This window comes from Eschrichtius robustus, chromosome 2 (genome assembly GCF_028021215.1).
Source record: "Eschrichtius robustus isolate mEscRob2 chromosome 2, mEscRob2.pri, whole genome shotgun sequence".
Classification (NCBI taxonomy): Eukaryota; Metazoa; Chordata; class Mammalia; order Artiodactyla; family Eschrichtiidae; genus Eschrichtius; species Eschrichtius robustus.
Genome location: NC_090825.1, coordinates 163585679 through 163606533, shown reverse-complemented (window position 1 = coordinate 163606533; position 20855 = coordinate 163585679). Strand labels below are relative to the sequence as shown.

The window sequence follows — 20855 nt, the reverse complement described above, 5'->3', positions numbered from 1 at the left end:
CTCGGGCTCCTGGTCCTGGCTGGGTCCCTAGCCCCTCTTTGCCCAGAAGAGGGTGTCCGCAGGGATGGGGTAGGGCTGGGGGGGGGGGCTTGGAGGAGATAAGGCAAACCTAGGATGCCGATCCTGGGGCGCCCCCAGGTGGCGCATGGTGGGATCGTCTGCCGGAATCCCCTGTCCGAAGTTGCTCGCGGACTGAGTGGGAAACATGCGGTCCCGGGCCTTACAGGAGTCACCCGGCTCTTGCCGCTGCTGCCTCTTCCACATCTTCGTCAGGACTCAGGGTCTCCAAGCGCGCATCATTCCCTAAACATTGTACCGGCCTCTCCCCAACCCCCTTCCCTTGCAACTCCGTCAGACACCAGCAAAAATAACTTTGCCTTGGGAGGCGACACATGTGGGTTCAAACCCCGGCTCTGCACCTTATTAGCCGTGGGCTCGGCACGTGACTGCTCATCGCTGCACCTCCGTTCTCCCCTGTCATGTGGATTTTACAGGATCATCATGCTTGTAATGCAGATTGACTTTCCGCTAAAGGCTGTGATGGTGCATGAAAGAGACAGGGAGGAGGGGAGGAGGGCCCGGGAACAACAGGCTCTAAGGCGTCTGGTCTCCACTAGTTCGGCGTGTGTGTGTGTGAGCGTGTGTGCAAGCTCAGTCTTGTGTGACTTGGTATGTTGGGGTGTATTTGGGTGAATATGTGAGCATGCGTGTGTGTGCAAGAATGTGAGTGTGTGTACGTGTGTAAGAGTCAAAATGTGTGTGATTGTGTGAGTATATGTGTGCTGTGTGTGAGATTGTGTGTGCATGCATCGGTGTGTGCATGTGTGTGTGGCTGTGTGTGGATGGGTGTGTTGGGAAGAGAGGAGAGGAGAATCTCACTCACCAAATGACTGTAACTGTCCACGTCAGGCTGTGTTCATCGCAAGAGCTGCTGTCCAAACCTCCCTCCCTCCTGCTTGCAGCAGGCAGGCCATTCTGGAGAAATAATGCCCTTGGAAGCAGCCCTGATGGAGGACTGGTGGGTGCACGTTCTCTGCTGTCTCCCAGAGGGACTGAGCCCCAAGTGCCCACAGTGGGAACTTCCTTAATAAAACACCCTTTACCTGCTGCCTTCCCTTTTCTGTCTCATTTCCCCACTATCTTACTGGTATTTCCTGGAATCACCTCCCAAGGAAACAATTTACAGTTAATTTCTTTTCTCAGGGACACCTCCAAATAAAGTATTATCACTCGAATCTTTGCATCAGAGTTTTCTTCCGGGGAACCCAAACTAAGACACATACATGGGTTCACTCCCCTAATTCCTATAGTCCTAGTCTTATGCCCTTTTTACCAAGAAGGAAATGAGGCTCAGAGAGGGCAAGTTGCTTGCCCAAGATCACACAGCTGGAGAGTGGGCGAAGGTGGGCTTTGACTGGGCTTTCTGACCCCAAACCCAGTGCTTTCTCCCCTCCTGGGAGCCTTCTCCTTGCTCAGGGCTGTGAGAATGAATGGGGTGGGGCTTGTAAACAGCCAGTAAGGTCCCTGATGTGTGCACCAGAGGGACCCAAAGCTCATGCCTGGTGCCCATGTCCTCATTCTGTCATAAAATAAGAGAAATAATGGCAAACACCAGGCTTGGTGCTGACCGTGTGTCAGGGAATGTTGTTGTAAGCACTTTATTATCTATCTCCTCTCTCTCTCTCTCTCTCTCTCCCCTTCCACTCTCTCTCCAAATATTACCTGGGAAAAATTTCCACTCGGCTTCTGCTCCCCAACCCCCAGCCCAGCAGTTTGGTGTGATTTCTTTTTAGTTTTACAAAATTGTGTATATGAGCATTTTCAATGTATGTACAAATATTTATGCACATGTAACTATTTTTTGAGGACTCCAAATATATTGGAAATGTATCTGTTTGTGAACTTTTATTGTATAATGAACTCCCAGAAAGTTTAGTAGCTTAAAATGACAAACTTCAGTTTGCTTACAAACTTATAATTTGGTTAGGGCTCCACTGGAGCAGCTGAAGATCCTTTTCCAAGATGGCAATTTGGTACTGGCTATTGGCTGGGGTCCTCAGTTCCTCTCAGCGTAGGGCCTCTCCAGTGGGGTGGCTTGGGTTTCCTCTTAACATGGCAGCTGGGTCCAAGAGGGTGTATTCCAAGAGGACTTGAAGGAACCTGCAAGGCTTCTTATGATCCAGACTCCCAAGTCCCCAAAGTCACTGAAGACAGCTCAGGTTCAAGGAGAGGGGAATTAGACTTTACCTCTGTATCAGTCTGGGTTCTTCAGAGAAACAGAATGAACAGCATCTATCTATCATCTATCTATCTATCTATCTATATCTATTTACATCTATCATCTATCCCTTGTTTATACATATATATTTATCTTAAGATTTCTATATGATATAAATCTTATCTGTAAATTTATGTCTTAAGATTTATATATTTATCTTAAGATATATAATACAGATATTTATTTTAAGGATTGGCTCATGCAATTTTGGGAGGGCTGTCAAGTCTGAAATCTGTAGGACAGCTTGAAATTCAGGCAGGAGTTCATGCTGCAGTCTTGAGGCAGAATTTCTTCTCTGGGAGACCTCAATTTTTGCTTTTAAGGCCTTCAAACTGATTGCATAAGGCCAATTTACATTTAAGTAAAGGAGTATAATTTACTCCTTTACTTAAAATCAACTGACTGTAGATGTTAACTATATCTACAAAACACCTTCTCAGCAACACCTAGGTAAGTGTTTAACTAAATAACTGTACTATAGTCTAGCCTAGTTGACACAAAAAAATAATCATCACAATCTCTTAAGGAAGGGGCAGCAAACAGTTTGCTGCTATCTTTAATCTACCACTTGGGGAGGAGAGGGGGACAAATGGTCTTTTTTATAACAGTATACTTCCCAAGGGTCCGTTCTCCAAGCCTCCCTTCTGTGGCTTGGGGTGGTCCTTGGTGGTCAGGCTAGTTTTTGTGAACAAACATCACCCAATAAACAGAGGGGGGCAAAGGAGGATGAGGATGAGGAAGAGGAGGAGGAGGAAGGGGAGGAAGAAGACTATTAATGACTACATTGCCTACAATAATACACCCTAGTGGTTTTTCCTAGCTGTGTGTGTCCTCTGTACTTTTCCTAAGATTTCCTCCAGGCTTTCTGGCTCCCAAACCGGTTTGTTTGATCTTCTGCCACCTGGGCCAGGAATCTGGCAACTCTGCCAGCTGTTCCTGCCTTCAGTGTGGCCTCAGGGGCCTGTCTGTTCTTGATCTCAAACCTGCTTTGGGGCTGAGAGTTGGGTCAGATTTCATCAGCCACTATGAGTCTCCAGTATGGCTGGTTCCTGCTGCCCCCACCAGCCCTGATTATCTCAGCACATTTAAGGACGGAAGTAAGAATGAACATGTATAAGAACGAACATGTGTGCCCCACCCTGTGCTTTACAGTCCTGGCATGGCTTCAGGGGGCGGTCCTCATTGATGACCCACTTTTCCATGTCACTCAGGTTTCTGCTCAAAGGTAACCTCCTCAGGGAGGGCCTCCCAGATTGCCGCATCCAGAGCAGCCCCCTTGGTCACTTTCTAGCACGTCTCACTCTGTTAATTTCCTTCATTACTGCCACCATCTGACTTGGTCTTATTTCCTTTTGGCTTCCCTCATCAGACATGAGCACAACAATCCAGAGACCTTGTCTATCTTGTTTATCCCGTGTCCTGAGTTCTAGCAGTGTGCCTGGTACAGAGTAGGTGGTCAAGCACAGTTTTGTTGTTGAGGAATGAACTACCTGGGAGGTAGAAATCCACTTCTCCATTTACAGAGGAGGACATGAGGCTTAGAGAGGGCAATTGACTTGCCCAAGGTCACATAGCTAGTGAGTGGCAGCACTTGGATTTGAACTCAGTTCTGCTGAGTCCAGAACTTGTTCCTTCCCAACAGCCGAGGAAGGAACGGTGAAACTCCAGCCATCAGGCAGCCTGCATGCTTGTTCCAGAGAGACTCCAGGCTGATTCCTGGGAGGTGTGTCTTTATGGTGACACCAAATAAGAACTGCTCATCTGTTTTGTGTGCCAGCTATGTGCCCCTCACTGTGCCAAATCCTTATTTCTTTTTAAAATTGTGTTTTAGTGATAGAAGTTATAGCAGCTCAGTGTGGGTGAAAAATGCATTAGAGACTCCAGTTCTACTTCCTCCAATTCCACTGTGTTGTGTGGATTCTACTGGATTTTTTCAATGCGTATACAAACGTGCACACAGACACGTTTACAAGTTTTGTTTATAATTGAACCTTTACTCACATACCATTTTGAAATGTACTTTCCCCTACTCTCTCTGCCTGTGTCTGGTAAGACTCTTGCAACTCTCTGTGAGGTTATTTATTTATTTATTTATTTATTTATTTTTCTTTTGGCCACGCTGCATTGCATGCAGGATCTTAGTTCCCCAACCAGGGATTGAACCTGTGCCCCCTGCAGTGGGAGTATGGACTCTTAATCACTGGACCGCCAGGGAAGCCCCGATGTGAGGTTTTATCAGCCCATTTTACAGATGTGAAGAGTGAGGTTCAGAGGGGTGGTGGGCTGTGCCCAAGTCTGGTGACTCACAGTGACCGCCCTCGCCAGTCTGGCACAGCTTTGCCCACTGCCTGGCTCTGGATGGGGGTAGAATAATCTCTGGAGAAGGGGCAGGGGGTGAGTGGCTCCCCTCCTTCCAACACTAGCTGGGGGACATTCCATAAGCCAGGCTTGTGTGATTTGGCATCTGAGATGTTCCTTGTTTGACGAGAAACCATCGGGGACAGTCCAGCCTCCTCAGGCACAGAACAGAGTGTCCCCACCTGAGGCTTCCTGCCCCCCATGCTGTCTCCCTTTACCCTTCTACCATCTGATCCAGAAAGCTGGGAGACCCGGGTGATGGATCCTGCTCTCCTGTGGCCCCAGAGGCCTGCTGGATTTTGAGTTCTTGGCTATGATGAAGGAATCTTCAACACCTGCTTCTGGATTGAATGTTGGACCGAATTTTTTCACCTTAGCTGTTTCTCCCAAGGACTCAGCAACTGCAGACACAGTGTGGGTGTTGAAAGAACAAGGACAGGCTTGCTTGTGCCTACTTCTGGGCACTTCACCCTGTGACCATGGGACCCTTTCAACCACACAGTCCACTCCCCCTCTTCAGTTGGGTCCCTCTCAAAGGTCACCTCCTCCTGGAAGCCCTCATGTCCCTATCACTGTCTGGTGCATTCTTGATCATTTATCTGATCATCGCCCTTCTCCCCCTTAGAGGAGCCCCTTGACAGAAGAGATGATGTCTGCTGTGCTTACTGCTGCATCCTAGCATCTAGAATTGTGCCTGGAACATAGTAGATGCTCAATAAATACACAGCCACACAGATCTGGCAAGTACAGATTTTTCTCCTCATTTTACAAATGAAAAAACTGAGGGAACAGACAGGGTAAGTTTTCCTCAGATACCTTGCAGAGCCTGACTCAGGTCTCTTAAAGCAGTGACTCTCAAACTTTAACAAGCACAAGAATCTCTGGGATCTGGTTAAAACATAAATTCTGACTCGGTAGGTATAATCCTGCAGCAATGATCTGTCACTTTGTAATGAACAGCCCCCAAAACTTAGTGACTTAAAACAGTGACTATTTTCTCTTATGATTCTGCATGTCGACTGACCTCAGATGGATGGTTCTTTTGTACCATGTGATGTCACCCAGGGCTGTGGTCATCTGGAGGCTCAGCTGTGCTGGACCATCCAGATGGCTCCCTCACGTGGGTGGCAATTGACACTAACTGTTGGCTGAGAGATCAGCTGGGGCTGTTGATCAGAGCTTTTCCATGGGGCTTGGGCTTCCTTATCGCATGGCGACTGGGTTCCAAGGGGAAGTGTTTGAAGAGCAAATGTAAATTTAAGCTACCAGTCCTCTTCGAGGCCCATAACTAACATGGCACCACCTGACCACACAATGTTAGTTAAGCAGTAACAGGCCAGTCGAGATTCAAGGAGAAGAGAAATAAACTCCTCCTCTTATTGGGGACAACGGCAGAAAATTTGCAGCTATCACCTTTGCGGGTTAGAGCCCAAAGTTCTGCATCTCCTAGGTGCTGCTGGTAAAGCCAATGCTGCTGGTCTGAGGACCACATTTTGGGTGGCCAGTTCTTAGCGTTCATGGCTATAAAGGTCCCTTTCTTCCCTAAACAGTTAACGAGCACCCATTATATGCCAGGATTCACTTTCACTAGTGCTGTCTTGTTGAATTACTTCTCTGTGTGGCTGGAGGGAGTTATTGCACCTCTCTGGACCTCTGTTTCCTCTTCTTTCCCTCTGCTTCTCCCAACCCCTATCTGGCTAGCCCTGCTGCCTCTCACCTACCCTAGCCCTGCCCCTGGCTCTTCTCTGGATGGACGTGTCAGCAGGTGGATCCAACTCAGCAGAGGAGGGAAAGAATCTAGGGCAGTGCACCCAAACTTGCTGAGGGCTCCAGGATCAGCCACCTGAAGCCAGATTGGGTAGGCCTGGAAGGAATGTGGGGTGGTGGTGGTGGTGGTGGTGGTGGGGAAATTTGGGCATTTCCCCAACATTGTATTAGTTGCAGGAAGACTGTCTGTCCAGATCCTCTCATTCGGCAGCTCCATCCTTCAAACTCACCCTCATCTTGGAGCCTGACCATGAGGAAACCTCATGGGGGCTGAGACCACTTTACAGGGAAATTTGGGGACACGATCTGGATGTGATGTGTTCCCTTTAACGCTGACATCCCATTTCCCAGATGCGAAGGCTGAGTCCAGAGAGGGTCGGCACAGCCCACAGTCACAGTGAGGATGCCCACTCAGGATCTCCCAGCTCTGCCCTCCCCTGTATGGACCCTGTTCTCTCTCTTGGCCCCTTGCAGCCTTACCCCTCATGCCTCCAGGTGGCCTCTTCCGATTGGGCCCTTTATCCCCTGAATCTGATGCAGGTAATCCCCAGCCAGGCTGGTTTCTCTGTTCCTGCTTCAGCAGTCATGTCTCGACCTAGACCCTGGGCTGCTTGGAGGAAGGACTTGAACACCTTCCAGGCTGTGTACCCTGGAGGGCAGAAGCTTCACGCCTCTGAAATTCCTGATTCTGTGCTGAGAGATGGTGCATGACGTCTTCCTGGCCCACACATGGAGAGGAGCCCTGGAGATGTTTGGGGACAAGACTGGGCAAGGCCCTGCTCACCTGGCACCTGAACATTCATGATTTTACCTGTTGCACCCTGGCCTTGGAAGGGCAGGGGTGGGCTGTAAACTAGGGGGCCCAGGGTCACCTTTGCCCATCCCCCAACAAGCCCATGTGGGAGGTGCTGAGTCCTGAGAGCGCAGTGTCTGTGCCATGTGACCCTGAGCTGGTTCCTCTCTGGCCAGCAGCCTCGGGTTTTAAGTCTTGGGCAGACGCCAGGAGGGGAGGAGACAGCCAGGCGTGCAGGGGTTGGCTGACTCAGCCAAGCCCATCCTCAGCCAGTTCAGAGGTCGGGCCAGGGAAAAAGGCCTCCCAGGAGGAGGGCAGAAGAAGTTGTGATGGACAAGCTACTCTGACAGAAGGTGCCAGACTAGTGTTGGCGGGGCTGAGGATTCTGGCCTGGGACAGGAAGTGTATACTGTCCTAGACAGGGTGGCTCCAGGGAGAGAGCCGGCCCCAGGGATGATGGTTTCCTCGTAACTGGAGCCCCTGACAACCTTCCATTGATTCACCACTGATTCAGTTTGAGCATTTCTTCATTCGTCTCTTCCTTCCTTTCTTCTTTTCTTTCTTTCCTTCTTTCTTTCTTCCTTTCGTTTTTTCTTTCTCTTCTCTCCCCCTCCCCCTTCCCCCCATTCCTCTGGATTTCTCTGGGTCTCCCTCCCCTCTCTGAGCCCTTCTTGCCCTGTCCCCAGCACTCACCATCCCTGCCCCTCTCTCCCTTGTTCCTGTCCCTCTATTGGTCTCTGCCTCACAGCTCACTATCATCGCCCCTTCCTTCATCCTCAGGAGCTCACCCTCCACCGCGTCCACCCCACAGGGTGCTGCAGCTGAGTCTGGCCTGGCTGGGACTCGGGCCGGTGGCAGCCTCCCCATGGCTGCTCCTGCTGCTGGTCAGGGCCTCCTGGCTCTTGGCTTGCGTCCTGGCCCGGATCTATGCCTTCTGTGATAACCGCTGCCGCCTCCGATGTTTCCTGCAGCCCCCAAAACGGAACTGGTTTTGGGGTCCCCTGGGCCTGGTGAGTGTGGATAGCAGGACGGTCTGGGGGATCAGGGTGGATGGATTTCCTGAGGGTTCAGGAATGGGGCTCAGGGACCTGGGGGTCTGGGACTGGGCTGGGGTCTAGGGTGGTAGAGAAGTGAGGGAGACCTCTTGCCTCACTCCCCCACTGGGTTCAGTCCTGCCCTCTCTGTCCGCTCTATGCCCAGTGCTTTTCTTGTTCTTACCTTTCCTCACCCCAAGCCTGTTTTGGGTCATGTTCCCGCCTGTCTTCCCCACATTAGTGCACAGCTGAGGGGATCTCAGGGTGGGCTGCAGAGAGCTGGGTCCCCTGGTGGCCTCACAGCCCCCACTGCTCATCCTGAGGCCTCCTCAGGGTCACTGTCTGAGGTCTGTTCCCTGGCTGGCCCATCTCTGTTGGCCTTAGGCCAGTGTCTGCTCCTCTGTGGGCTTCTGCTTCCCCACAAGAATTAACTATGACCTCCACCCCATCTTCCCCCCAGGGGGGCACAGCTGGGTTGGGGGAGATGTGTGGGCAGTCTCTCCTCCTCCCCTTCCTCAGGCACCTTCCTTTTACTATCTTGCCTTCCACGCCCAAGACATATCAGTGAGCCCCGCTGCCCAATTTGGATAAAGGTGAACCACTCCCCCTTTCAGAAGGAATCACTCTGCCCTAATGGCCAAAATTCCTGGGCGGAGGCTTCTGGCCCACTTTCTTAACCTCATCCCCAGAGGCCCTTCCTCTGTGCTGCATCAGCCTCCTTTTTGCCACAATCCACAATCACACTTAGGATTTTGTCATCACCCATAAAGGCGCCACCTCCAAAGCCATTGATCTGAGGGCTACATTCTCTGACCATAACCCCTCTTTCTTCCATCTTCTTTTTTTTCCCTCCTCTCCTGTCCTAGACCCTGCCAGGATGTCCAGTCCCCTCTACACCCCAGTTTAATGGCTTCCTTTCCATCCTACTTCCTTGGATACATCTAGCTTAGTTTCTCACCCTTTGCACATGGGCTGAAGTCTCTTGCCAATTGGGCTTTCCTTCATGGCTCTTTGGAAAAGCTTTGCCTTGTGTGAGCTCAACCCCTCACGTCCTCTAATCTCTTCTCCACGATGATACTAGAGAAGGTCACAAAACAGGTCAGAGGGGTGACATGTACGTCCCCACCTGCCTATTTCCAATGGACTTCATTCTGCACAAAACCTCTGGTCTGCTTGAGCTGCTGTCTCCTTGTGCACAGAGATGTTTTTACTCATTGCCTCCATTTCTCTGCTTGCTCTATCTGTTCCAGTCTGGTCCCCACCTCCATCATGCTCCTGCATGATGGCTGTGACTTCTAGGTCTCCAGATCCCACGGACTCCGTTGGGCCCCATCTCATCCACCTCCCAGCAGCTCTCTGAGCTTGTGGACCACCCTTTCCTCCTGGAACCTCCTTTTCTTCTTGGTTCCATGGCACCGTCCTCCCCTGGTCTCCCCCCTACCTCCCCATGGCCCCTCCTTCTCCACTTGGCTCCTACTTTGCTTCACCTTTCCATGTGGGGAAAGCCCCAGCATCCTAACCCCTTCTCCTTCTTCTCTCTATCCTGAGGCCATCTCCTTACCCAGGGCTCCAACTCCTAAGTGGACCATCAGTTCCCTCCATAAATGAATTCCAAGTTCACTTCTCTCCTGAGCCCAAGGTTATGCATCCAGCTCCTTCCTCCTCTCCTCATGTGGGGGGGGGGTCTTATAAACACTTCATTCCTTGGTCAGAATCTGAACTCATGTCTCCCTCCCCAATCCTGCCCCTGCCCTCAGTCGAGTCCATCCTTCCAGTTGCCCACATCCCATACTTTGTGGCCCCTAAGCCTGCCTGTTTCTCTCACCCATGCATCTGGTCCTAATGTGCTGCCCCCAAAATCTCTCCTCAAGGTCACCTCTCTGCATCTTCTGCCGCCCATGGCCCCATCCTCTTGCTTATCGTTTTCTGCCACCCTGACATTGCCTGGTCTGTCACCAGCACCACAGATGCCCCCCTGGAACACATGGTAGTGGGTGCTGTGGCAGCATCTGAGGGCTATGAGCCCCTCCCTGCCAAGTTTCTGGGCAGCCCCTGCACGTCCCAACACCCACCCCCTGCTCTTGGGCACCCTTGGTCATCTTTTTCTTTCTTTCATTTATTTGCCAACCCCATTCTGGTGTTCTGGACATTGCTTGGGGATTCTTGGGGAGACTCAGCCCCAGGCTTTGCCATGGAGGAACCTCCAACCTTGGGCATACAGAATTAGAGATACCACTAATCCTGTGTGGTCAGGGTGGGTCTGAGGGAGAGACAGGGGCTGGGGGAGCCCAGAGGGGAAGCAAGGCATCTGCTGTTTGGGCAGGCTGGAAAGCTTCTTGGAGGAAGAGTTGTTGGAAGTGGGTCTGGAATAATTAATAGGCATTTTTTAAGCAAAGAAGAGAAAGTGTATTCTCTGGACAGGACTAGTGCACTCAAATGCCTGGAGGTGAAAGAGTGAGCACTTGGCTTCTGAGCGATGGGGAGGAGTTCAGTGCAGCTAGAGTGATGCAGGTGAGAGTCAGAGAAAAGGTGGAGAGGAGAGTAGGGAGAGCAGGACTTCAAGACCAGGTAGGGGCAGGGGATTGATTCTGAGAGCGATGGGGAGCCATGGAAGGTGTAGAGATGATGAGAAGCAGAGATGGGGAGTTGGAGAGATGGACAGAGAAATAGGGGCAGAGAAAGAGAGAGATACAGAGAAAGAGTGAGGGAGAGAGACAGGGAGACAGAGAGAAGGACACAGAGAGAGAGAGACATAAATGGAGCAAAAGAAACATACATATACACAGATACAAACACATCTATCTATCATCTATCTATCTATCTATCTATCTATCTATCTATCTATCTATCTATCTATTATCCATCCATCCATTATCTCTCCCTGCCTCTTTCCCCCACCGTCTTTCTCTCTCTCCCCCATCCCTCTTCTCTCTCTTTCTGTCAAAACACAGGGATGAAGAGAGTAAGGGGACAGAGAGAGGCACGTAGAGAGACATGAAAAAAAAAAAAGAGAAGCCAACAGAGAGAAGCTGACTTAGTGAGATGGAGAGAAGTATAGATCAATAATCCGGGTAGAAGGGGAGAAGGGGGTGAGTGGGTGTGGTGGTAGGGGGATGCAGTGAGAAGTTGTAGCTTCTGAGGCCCCCTGCCAGGCCTGGCCTTATTCCCATCCCTTCCCAGGTGAAGAGCAATGAGGAGGGCATGCGGCTGGTGGAAGATCTGGGCCACTACTTCCGCGATGTCCACCTTCTGTGGATGGGACCTTTCTATCCCATCCTGCGGCTTGTCCACCCTAACTTCACTGCCCCCCTGCTCCAGGCCACAGGTATCTCTCCCAGGAGCCCCCACCCCAGCTTCTCCCCTGCCCCTGCTCCCAGCCCTTCCCACTCCTGGACAGACCAGGTTGAGCAGGGGAATGGGCAGTATTGACAGAGACCTGCTGGGTAACTCTAGGCAGGTCCCTGGCTCTCTCTGGTTGCCAAAGACTTTTTCAGTTTTGAATGGTGGAAACTCAACACTGTTGGTCTACCATGTTGTATGTTCCAGGAGATGTCAGAGAGTGCTGGGGCAAGCGTGGTGTCCTTGGTCCCTATAAAGGCATTTTGTAGAGTGCTGGGCTGTGCTTGGGCATTTAGGACATGTTAGACATGTAGGAGCCACGTCAAGGCATGCTGGGACATGTTGTGTCATGTTGGGGTGTGTCTAAGCACATAGGGTTGTGTCTTTGGGGTCTGCCTTTGCTCTACTCTGTGCTACAGCCTGGTCTGGTCCCCCCCACCTCCCCCTTCCTCCCTGTTCCTCTGTTCATTGTCCCATTCCAAGCTATACTGGGCTTGGAGGAGAAATGTAGACCCCTCCCTGGGAGCCTCCAGCCCCCACCAAAAGTCCTTCCCTCCCCCTCTCCATGTTCTATCTCTCATGTCAGCCACCATCATACCCAAGGATATGTTTTTCTACAGCGTCCTGAATCCCTGGCTGGGTGAGTAACTGTGAGTGAAGGGGGTGAGGACAACCTTGGGGGCCCAGGGGAAGGTGCTGCCCTTGCCCACTCCCCGTGGCTGCCTCTGCTAGGGGATGGGCTCCTGCTGAGTGCCGGTGACAAGTGGAGCCACCACCGACGCCTGCTGACACCTGCCTTCCACTTCGAGATTTTTGAAGCCGTGTATGAAGATTTTCACCAAGAGTGCAGACATCATGCATGTGAGTTTCTTGAACTCCGGGTCCCAGCTGGAGCCTTAGAAAAGGGGGAGTGGGCTTACACACATATGGTCTGGAATCCTGGCTCTGCTGGATGGCTTTGGGGGTCACTGATTTTCGTCTCCAAGCCTCAGTTTCCTCATCTGTAAAATCGGGATAATAATCCCTTCTTTTTTTAAAAAAATATTTATTTATTTATTTATTTATTTATTTATTTTTATTTGGTTGCACCAGGTCTTAGTTGCAGCAGGTGGGCTCCTTAGTTGCGGCTCGCCAGCTCCTTAGTTGTGGCACAAGAACTCTTAGTTGCAGCATGCATGTGGGATCTAGTTCCCTGACCAAGGATCGAACCCTGGCCCCCTGCATTGGAAGCGCAGAGTCTTATCCATTGCGCCACCAGGGAAGTCCCAATAATCCCTTCTTAAAGAGTGATCAAGATGATGTAGTGCAATCATGTTCCTGGCACATAGTAGGTGCTCAGAAGGCTTTAGTTTCTAGTCTGCTTCATGGAAGCTCTGTAAATTCAGGACAGAAATGATGAAGATTGCGTAGTAGTTCTTTCTGCATTAGGTACCACCTTAAAACTCATGGACTCGAAAGAATTAGTGTTTATTATCGTTCATGAGATGATGGGTCAGTTGAGTCATTCTTCTCATCCTGGCTGGAATTACTCATGTGTTCGTGGTCATGGATGGGTTCCGTAGACAGCTCTGCTGATCCAGGTTCAGCTTTGGCACATGTTTGGGGCTCGGCTAGCTGTCAGCTGGTTTAGGATGGCCTTGGTGGGACAATGAACTCCTGTATTTGTCTCTCATCTTCCAGTAGGCTAGCCTGGGCTTGACTGCATGGTGGGGGCTGGGCTCCAAGAGAATGAGCAGAAACATGCAGTACCTCTTGAAGCCTGGTGTCAGAACTAGCACACCATAGTTTCCACCTCCTGTTGACCAAAGCAAGTCCCAGCTCAGCTCAGATTCAAGAGAAACAGGTTCCACCTCCTAATGGAAGAGCTGAAAAATCTCACTGCAAACAGTGAGGGTAAAGGGAAGGATAAAGAAATGGGGACATTTTTGCAATTGTCTACCACTATGATAATGATGAAGATGATGATGGTAGTTAACAATTATTTAACACTTACTGTATATCAGAAATAGTGGGCCAAGTCCATGGCATGTGTTGTCTAATTTATTTTCACAATCCTATGAGGTAGAGATGATTGTCATTGCCATATTAAGGATGATGAAATGGAAGGTCAGAGAGGTTAGGGAACTTGCCGAAGATTGCTCATTAGTAAGTGAGTTGTGCGTGGTGGAGCAGGAATTCTAACTTGGTTTGTCCAACACCAAAGCAGGTCATCTTAACTGCTACTAAAATTTGACAGTGGAAAGGCCAAATGGAAAGCAATGAGGTGACCAAGGGCACACAGAACATAAGAGGCAGAGCTGGACCTTGAAACCAGGTCTCCTGACTATCAGCTGTGGGGTCTTCATGTCTTGATAGTAACAGCTTCCACTCCCACTCAAGCCTTGTCTTCCCTGGGGATAGGTGCTTGGGGCAGAGGACCAAGAGGCCGGGTCTGGGGGAGTCCATCCAGGTGGTTGAGATTGGGGAGGGGCTCAGGAGGGGGAAGTCTCAACCCCAGCTCTGCCCTCTTCTTTGTCCAGGCCAAGTGGCAGTGCCTGGCTTCAGAGGGCAGCACTCATCTGGACATGTTTGAACACATCAGCCTCATGACCCTGGACAGTCTGCAGAAATGTGTCTTCAGTTTCGACAGCAATTGCCAGGAGTAAGTCTCAGCCCAGGGCCTGGGAACATGAGCCATAGACCCAAGGGAGTAGATGGGGGAGGGAGGACTGACCAGGGCAATCAGAAGGGCCTTCCTGGAGGAGGTGGGTCAGAGCTGTTGAAGGACAGGGAAGGGGAAAGAAAAGGAGCTATCCTTTCAGGTAGGTAGAACTGTTTGATAAAGGCCAGGAGGCTAGGATGAGCAGAACATGTGTAACAGTGAGGAGACGCCTTGGGTATGAGGCTGGAGGAATGGGCAGGGTTATATCTTAAGGACATTCTGAAGTAGGACAAAGAGAATATGAACTTTATCCTGATGTTTCCAGGAAGCCACAGAAGGTCTTTGACCAGATGAGAGTTGTGGTCAAAGCTGAGCTTGAACATCTGACTTGAGAGAAGACTGATTGTTGTGTAGACACAGGATGCGAGAAGACCACAGAGGGGAGGAAACTTGAGCTTGGTGGAGAAAATGTGGCAGATTTGGGGGAAACTGAGAAAGAAAGGCAGGTTCAGATGTTGTGTGGGAGAGCGGAGAGATGAGCATGATTCCCAAGCTCTGCTCTGAGATCTAGGACATGAGGCAGTTCACAGAGATGGGAGGCAGAGAGAGAAACATGATTGAAGGGCACTCTTTTCTGGATGGAATGTGGTCCTGGGTTACTGACTGGTAGTGCTCCTGCAGTATGAGATTACGAAGGGGGGCAACAGCTTAAAATATGTGAAGCCCAGAAACCAGGAGCTTCCTCCTATCAGGGTTCCCAAGACTTCCTATCAGGAAACAGAGTCTCTAAGAACAGATGGCCCACAGATATACAATACTGCTTCTTAAGGATCTCTCTGATCTGACCCCGTAGGAAACCCAGCGAATATATTGCTGCCGTCTTGGAGCTCAGTGCCCTTGTGATAAAACGGACCGAGTAGATCTTCCTGCACATGGACCTCCTGTACTACCTCACCCGCGATGGGCAGCACTTCCATAGGGCCTGCGACCTGGTGCACGACTTCACAGAGGCTGTCATCAGGGAGCGGCATTGCACCCTCATTAGTCAGTGTTCCCAAGACCTCCTCAAGGCCAAGGCTAAGGTCGAGACTTTGGACTTCATTGATGTGCTCCTGCTGGGCAAGGTAGGCTTCTCTGGGATCTAAATTCAAGAGATAGACTGGACCTTGTTTTCAAACGTCAGGTCAAAGAACTTGGACTTGATCCGGAGAGTGCTAGGGAGTCATAGAGGGTGCTTGAGGAAGAGAGGGACAGGTCAGAGAGAAGTTTTAGATGTGACTGTGTTGAAGGCTGTCTGGAAGGAGTAAACAGGAGGCAGGAGACTAGGGAGGAGTCCTGTGGGGTGGACTCTGGAGATGAAGAGGGAAGAATCCTACTTGGATGATGGAGCTTCAGGGACTATCTCAGGTTAGGCTCAGGTGTCCCCAGAACTGGTGTGATTTGGGGGATCTTGCTTTCTCTCCAGGATGAAGATGGGAAAGAACTGTCAGATGAGGACATCCGAGCTGAGGCTGACACCTTCATGTTTGAAGGTGAGGGTCCCAGTGTGGGACTACAGAATAGGCAGGGGTCTCTTCATCCCAGGGACTTGGCAGGTGGGCCCTGGATCACCCCATCTTGCCCATCCTTCCCATTGTCTTTGTGGGGGGTGGTGGCGGAGGGGGGCTTAACATGGTGCTGTCCACCCTCTGGTGCTGAAGTAGCCCAGAGACCCAAGCCTGTCTGGCTGCCCCTCAGGCCATGACACCACAGCCAGTGGCCTCTCCTGAGTCCTGTACAACCTTGTAAAGTACCCAGAATACCAGGAGCGCTGCCAGCAGGAGGTACGAGAGCTCCTGAGGGACCGTGAGCCTAAAGAGATTGAATGGTGAGTGCAGGTCCTCATGGTCTGTTCCTGAACCCTTCTCATTGTCTCTGCTCCCCAGCTGGGATAGTGGAAAGATCTTTTTGTTGATTCTGTCATTATTGCTTAGTGGGAATAGGAGCAGAGCCCAGAGGCAGGGTCTGATACCCAGTCTGAATAGCAGGTGAAAGTTTGTAGTCTTTTGGGACAGAAAGATCTGAGTGTCCACATTAATGCCCCCCTAACTTGCTATGTGACTTTAATAAAATCAGTTCCCTTATCTGAATACCATTTTTCTCCTCTATAAATTGGGGGTGGGGTGGGGAATCTCTCCCCTACAGTGCTATTTGGAGTATTGTGACAATATGTGTAGAACAGTTGCCACCCAATACATGTTCAGTATATGAAATACTTTTCCCCTCTCTGGCTTTTCTGCCTTTGGTCTTCCCCCAGAGACCCTCATTTCCCTTAATTTTTGCCCTTTTCTCTAATTCCCACTTAATAGTCTATTCCAGGGATTCACAAGAGATCTTTGGGGGTAAAAAAGTCATCCATCTTTTTGTTCAGTAAACATGTCTACACCGCCTGCCCTTTCCCAACTCAGTGTCTAGTCCCATTGGAGTCCTACATGGGCAAGGCTGGGGCACAGAGGAAAGGAGATGAGGCTTGCTAGTAAAAAAGTGAATAAGAATTCACCACTCTGGGTGTGTGTAGTGGACAGTGCCCAAGCCAAGGGGATAGCTTGTGCAAAGGCCAGGATGGAAACATGCAGAAGTGGGCCTGGAATGTTTGGGAGGAAGTAAAAGTGGCTGGTTCCCTGTGAAATATGCAGTGTGATGATCAGAGGGGCCCCCAATAAGGCTGGAGCTAGTAATGGAAGCCCTTCTTGGAATGCTTTGGAAACCATGTTAAGAGTTTTCAAAGGTGTCAGTTCAAGTACTTTGGTGAGCCAATATTGGATAAAAGATAAAAATGGGCAGGGATGCTGCCATTAGGGGAGTGTCACATTGGGCAGAAATGGTCAGGCAGCAGTGGCCCACTGTGCTCAGTCATTGGCTGTGGGCTGCCCAGGAAAGTGTGGACTTGGCTTGAACGCTACAGCAGAGCCCAGAGACCCTATAGCTGGAGGCTATCAGCTAATAGCTCTCCTTGCAGCTGTACAGCAAGTTCTTTCTTGAAGGGAGATCCATGACTAAAGTAGGAGGGTAATGGGGAGCCATGGGAGATGCTTGAGCAGGGGATGGTCAGGTCAGATATGAGTATTAGAAATAACTCTTTGCAGCTACAGGGGCAAACTGGAGGGGATGAGCTCCAGTCTGGGGGTCCAGGGGTAGATTCTGGGCCAAGGACTGAAGGATGAAGAGGAAGTACTGGGCTGGACAAACGTTTTGGAAGTCGTGTCCTCAACTGCAAGGCTTTGCTCAGCACAGCAGTCCTGTGAGGTGGAAAAATGTTTTTGTGCTTCTCCCAACTTGAAAAAAAATTATGCACTTGGTTAAAATCCAAACAGCATGGAGGGGTTTACAATGAATATAAACCTCCCATCAACTCCCCCCACCAGCTTTACTGAGATATAATTGATGTATAGCATTATGTAAGTTTAAGGTGTACAACATGATGATTTGATATATGTATATATTGCAAAATGATTACAATAAGGGTAGTTAACACATCCATCACCTCACATAAGCCTCTGTCATATGCCAGCGTCCCAATCCCATCCCTTCCTTCAATGGTTTCCTGTGTCCTTCCAGACGTTTTTCAGTCTATCCCTACATTTATCTGTTCACAGTCTCTCTCACCTTTCTCATTCATTCTGTCTTGTCTCTCTATAACCGAGAGTATATACAGAGCATTCAGGCATGCACGTTGACAATATAACTTCAAGATCCTTTTTTTTTTTCCAGTTTTGGAAAATTAAATTTGAATTGCAAAGTCAATAATGAGAATAGGTTTTGTTTTTTTTTGCACAAAATGAAACATCCTGCATAAGATTAAGTTATTACAGTTTAATATAAATACACATACACACACATTTGGTCACTTGTTCTTTTCACTCAATAATGTGCCTTAGAGCTCCTTCTCTCTGAGTGCTGCATAGCATTGCTTAAGCCAGGCAGCTTCTGCTGGGGACATTTATGTAAACATTTTCAATTAGAACAGATATTGCCAAATTGCCTTTTGGTGTCTCTGTACTGATTTACCCTGCATGGTGTGATAGGACTAGTTGATCCCTATATTCACCTTTTCCATAGGTGTATAGTATTCCACCATATGAATGTACCGTAGTTTATTTAAACATTCCCTCATCAGTGGACATGTGTATAGTTTTCTAGCCTTTTGCTATAATAAACATGACATAGTGAACATTCATTTTGCTTATATGTGTGGACATGTCTCTAGGACAAATTCCTAGAAGTGGTATTGCTGGATCAAAGGCCATTTGAATTTTGCAATTTAATAGCTCTTGGCAAATTCACTCCTACAGATTTTGAGAGTGCTAATTTCCTTGTATCCTCACTGATAGTGTGCATTATAAAACTTAAAAATTTGCTTTCTGTTAGGTGAAATATAATACTTTGTTATTTTAGTGAACATCACTTTAAATATGGGTAAAGTTGAGCGCTGTTATCACATTTGACCAACCCTGCATATTTCTTTTTCTGTGGAAGGTCAGTTTGCATAGTTTGCCCTTTTCACTTTGAGTTTTTTCCTTACTGACTCATAAGAACTTTTTATTTCTTTTTATTTTATTATTATATATTTTTGGGCAGCGCGGCATGTGGGATCTTAGTTCCCCGACCAGAGATTGAACCCGTGCCCCCTGCATTGGAAGGGCAGAGTCTTAACCACTGGACCACCAGGGAAGTCCCTATAAAAACTTTTTTAAAAAACTGAAGTATAGTTGATTTACAACGTTGTGCCAATCTCTGCTGTACAGCAAAGTGACTCAGTTTTACACATATATACATTCTTTTAAAAACATTTTCTATTATGCTTTATCCCAGGAGATTGGATATAGTTCCCTGTGCTATACAGTAGGACCTTGTTGTTTATCTAAGAACTTTTTAAATATAAAGAAAATTAGTCCTTTTCAGTTATGCAAGAATTTTTCCCCAGATCATCTTTTGACTTTATTTGGTTTTCGTTCATTTATTTGTAGTCAGATTTATTAATTTTTTTTTTTTACAGCTTCTGTGTGTGTGTGTGTGTGTGTGTGTGTGTGTGTGTGTGTTTTTAAATCGTGCTAGGAAAAAGCCTTTCATACTCTAAGACTACAACATAAAACTCTTGGGAATTGCCTGGCGGTCCAGTGGTTAGGACTCCGAACTTTGGTGGTCCAGTGGTTAGGATTCTGTGCTTTCACTGTTGAGGGCCCGGGTGAGGGCCCAGGTTCAATCCCTGGTTGCGGAAATGAGACCCTGCAAGCCACGAGGAGCAGCCAAAAAAAAAAAAAAAGTAAAACTCTTGCTTGTTTTCCTCTTCTGGATTAATTTATTTATTTAAAAATATATTATACAAAATTTATTTTTATTTATTTAATGTTGTTATTATTTTTATATTTAATCCTTTCCTCCATATAAAATCTATATTGGTATAAGTACTGAGGAAGGAATTTATATTTTTCTCCAGATGGCTAACTAATTGTCCCCAAAGCATTCTTTTTTTAACATCTTTATTGGAGTATAATTGCTTTACAATGTTGTGTTAGTTTCTGTTGTATAACAAAGTGAATCAGCTATATGTATACATATATCCCCATAACTCCTCCCTCTTGTGTCTCCCTCCCACCCTCCCCATCCCACCCCTCTAGGTGGTCACAAAGCACCGAGCTGATCTCCCTGTGCTATGCAGCTGCTTCCCACTAGCTATCTGTTTTACATTTGGCAGTGTATATATGTCCATGCCACTCTCTCACTTCATCCCAGCTTACCCTTCCCCCTCCCTGTGTCCTCAAGTCCATTCTCTACATCTGCGTCTTTATTCCTGTCCTGCCCCTAGGTTCTTCAGAATTTTTTTTTTTATTTTTAGATTCCATATATATGTGTTAGTATACAGTATTTGTTTTTATCTTTCTGACTTACTTCACTCTGTATGACAGACTCTAGGTCCATCCACCTCACTACAAGTAACTCAATTTCATTTCTTTTTATGGCTGAGTAATATTCCATTGTATATATGTGCCACATCTTCTTTTTTTTTTTTAAACATCTTTATTGAAGTATAATTGCTTTACAATGGTGTGTTAGTTTCTGCTTTATAACAAAGTGAATCAGTTATACATATACATATGTTCCCATAACTCTTCCCTCTTGCATCTCCCTCCCTCCCACCCTCCCCATCCCACCCCTCTAGGTGGTCACAAAGCACTGAGTTGATCTCCCTGTGCTATGCGGCTGCTTCCCACTAGCTATCTGTTTTACATTTGGTAGTGTATATATGTCCATGCCACTCTCTCACTTTGTCCCAGCTTACCCTTCCCCCTCCCTGTGCCCTCAAGTCCATTCTCTACGTCTGCGTCTTTATTCCTGTCCTGCCTCTAGGTTCTTCAGAATCTTTTTTTTTTTATTTTTAGATTCCATATATATGTGTTAGTATACAGTATTTGTTTTTATCTTTCTGACTTACTTCACTCTGTATGACAGACTCTAGGTCCATCCACCTCACTACAAGTAACTCAATTTCATTTCTTTTTATGGCTGAGTAATATTCCATTGTATATATATGTGCCACATCTTCTTTATGCATTCATCTGTGAGTGGACACTTAGGTTGCTTCCATGCCCTGGCTATTGTAAATAG

General features: G+C 48.3%; 1 pseudogene; it reads left to right on the top strand.

Annotated features, from left to right (window-relative positions):
- Positions 1 to 3303: 3303 nt before the first annotated feature.
- LOC137759012 (cytochrome P450 4F2-like) lies at positions 3304 to 16081 on the top strand (annotated as a pseudogene).
- Positions 16082 to 20855: the final 4774 nt, after the last annotated feature.